Raw genomic sequence first — 3,335 nt, 5'->3', positions numbered from 1 at the left:
GGCAATTGTAAGCGCAAAAGGGCAATGCGTTTGTGTTTCCGCTTCAGAGGTTGTATAAGCTGCAAACGTGCCGAGGTGAAGGTATACAACACAGAAAAAAAGAAGGAAGACGTTGGGGAAAGAACAAAACTTAAACTTGCCGGTAACCTCAACCATCATATGAGACGCAATGTTGGTGTTGGTTTTGGTGGTATTCTACTCCAGCTGGTGCTGTGACCTCTATTCGAACTGCTGAAGTTGTAGTAACTGAACCAAGGAGCAATATTCGTCGTAGAGTGAACTCTTTTTGTCGGCGAATGATCGATGAAGTTGAATATTTAATTTATGACGTGCAACTTTGAACGGACTTGGAAGTTCGATGCTCGGATGGACGCCTGTTTAATTCTGTGTAGCTGTGTGACTACTGGAAATGCGCTTGAATGTGTATAAGTATGTGACTGCATGAATTGAGATGTGGGAATACTTACATATATTTTAGTATTTGTCGTATCAAGAAAAAATATTGTACATGTATTTATTAATATAAAATATACTTTTTTTGTAAAGTTTATTGAAAACTATAACATTTACTTTCAAAGCGTGTCATTTGATTTTTGCATAAAGACTCGCTGTATGTGTATACGCAACTAACACATGGTGATAAGGCTTGTTGCCAGCAATAGCTTGAAGTCGGCTTTTGTGTACCTACTCGTTCGTTGTTAACCTTCGCTCGACAAACTTCTCTTTCTCTGATTCCTCCCTTTCCATGTGCCTTTGTATCTGTTTTGTTGTTTGTGCTTCCTTAATCGTGCATGTTTAATAGCAATCAGTCAGTTTGATCAGGCGAGTCAATAAATAAAACAAACAACTGCATTACGGTTTCGTTGTTGTTATTGGCGCTAGCTTCATTGTAGTTGCATCTGATGTGTTGCGCGTGGCACGGTAGCACTTGCATGCATATATGTATGTATGGCCTGGAGTGTTTTTGCTGCTGCTGGTGTAAAAACATATGACAACATTTTATAAGCAATTCATCAAACACAATTACTGCACTTTGCTCGTTCTCAAGAACGATGAGTTTACATACATATGTATGTATGTATGCCCATATCTATGTATACATACATACATATATTAATGTTCATAAAAATATTATGTATCAAAAAATTTTGGCACAGTGGCTATTGACAATATTCGTACATATTTACTATGTGTTTTTATGATAATTTTTTTGTTCATTTTATGAACATTTTTTGGTTCATGATTTCGTCGCTCGAATAAAGAAACAGTGTAAATGCCACATACACTATTATTCGATAATTGCACCATTGGATAGACAATCCTTTAATCTATTAGAAAAAACTTTAGTTTTCTTAAATATTCTTTGGCTCACTGATTTATTCGCGAAAAACGAAATTGTGTTTGTAGGGTTTGTAATGGTTTATAAAAACTTCCAATTCGTTTTTCTCAAAACTATAATTTTCATGTTACACTATTTCATTATTCCAGCGACGATTTATAAAAAAATAAGTTCATAGTATAACATTTATTAATCCAAATCTTTAGAAAATTTCTTGGTACATGGTAGTTTTTAGCTCATTTAGTGGTAGTATAATTTAGTGCAAATTCGAAGCTTCTCAAAATTTCTGTTGATTTTTAATATTTCTCTTTTTTGGTGATAGTTTGGCGCTAAAAAAAATCGGAACCATTAAGCATTAAAAAGAGGAATTGCAGCTCTATTTAAATGTGCATAAATTGTAGGCATTTAGTTACTGCGGCTACATCTGGCTGGTTAACAGTGATACGAATATCATATATGGTGAAAAAGGCTTTAGGAAATATGTTAAAGTTTCAAAAGAATTTAATCATTTATTCAATTTTTCGCTTTATTTATAAAACATTTTGATAATCTTAAACACATAAATTTTTTCTTTTTACTTATAAATCAATGAAACGAAGAATTTCCAAATTTTTCGTGGTTTTTTGAAAAATTCTTCTAGAACTTCGTCAACTGAAAAATATATATCTTTGTGAATATTTACAGATGCTAGACTGTTGAGTCTTTCATGACATGTTGTATTTCTCAAGTAGGCTTTAATTCTTTTCAGGCATGAAAAGCTTCGTCCAGGTGTGGCTATTGAAACGGGCAAAAGTGCCATATACGTAAGATCTTAAAAACATTCCCAAAAGACGTTGTATTAGCTACTTGTAATGCTTCGAGAGCATTTCGAAAATGTTCGTGTAAAACTCGTTTTTCCACATTTTTACCTCCAGACGAAAGTTTTGTTTCGAGCAGTCGATTACTTTTTCATAGAAAGCAAAGTTCTTCAGTTTTTTTCGTTAAAATCATACTTTGGAAACAAAACACTAAAATTATTTAAAACTGATTTATGGTTTAGGAACCAGTTTTTCAAATGTGCAATATATGTATCAAGGTAGGGAATGTAAAAAGCAATGCGATAGTATGCCTCGGCGTCTCCGGTTTTCACATTAAAGGGATTCTTTTGGCGACTGCTGAATCGCGGTACTTTGATTTCTGTACCTAGGTTGGTGCATACTTCTTCTACGTGTTCGAAAAGCAAATGAAAGTTTTTTCTGCATCTTGTGCATTTCTTCAAATTCCTTTAAAGCGTAGTCGGCTAAGCTCATTGCTTCTGCAAGATCTTCATTAGGTACTTGTAATTGCCGGCTAGATAAGCAACAACAATTTATAAAAAAGCAAATGCTGGCTGTTGTCGCTGTGCTAACAGTTTTTCAAACCCTGAAAATTTCTATAGATATTCGCACGATACAAATAATTTTTACGGTATTTTCCCCGTGACAAATAAAATGTTTTTGACAATTGGAAGAAATACAACTTCGAAAGTCTTTTAAAAACGATTTTTCATTTTGCTACGTTAGAGGCCTTGCCGAAAAACTTGTGGATACATATACATATACACAAAAATTGCTCGTTTAAGATAATTAGAATAAGTAGCAAAATTTCCCGCAATAAAATTTTATCTATACCAAACAAATTTTCTAAAAATTCTGATTAAAAAAATTTGAAATTTTGATCAATACATAATTAGAAACTTTTGATGAGATTTTTGAAATTTTTTCTACAGTTTGTACACAATTTGAGACTCCGATAAATCTAGATTTTACTACAAATAGCATTATATTTAGTTTTATGCAAAATTTAAAAAAGAAGACATAAAAAATATATCAATTGCTTAGAATAAAAAGCTCTAAGGGCAGTTTAAGTTTTACAGCAGAGTTAAAGAACTTCTATTTCGGACTTATACAAATTTCTGTGCCTTCTTTGGAATTTCCCAATTTATTGAAAAGAATCAGGTAGAATCAGGTTTAATACT

Source organism: Rhagoletis zephyria, unplaced genomic scaffold, assembly GCF_001687245.7.
Source record: "Rhagoletis zephyria isolate East Lansing unplaced genomic scaffold, Rhagoletis_zephyria_1.1 Rzeph_scaffold_00293, whole genome shotgun sequence".
Taxonomy (NCBI): Eukaryota; Metazoa; Arthropoda; class Insecta; order Diptera; family Tephritidae; genus Rhagoletis; species Rhagoletis zephyria.
This window is presented reverse-complemented; position numbering follows the sequence as displayed.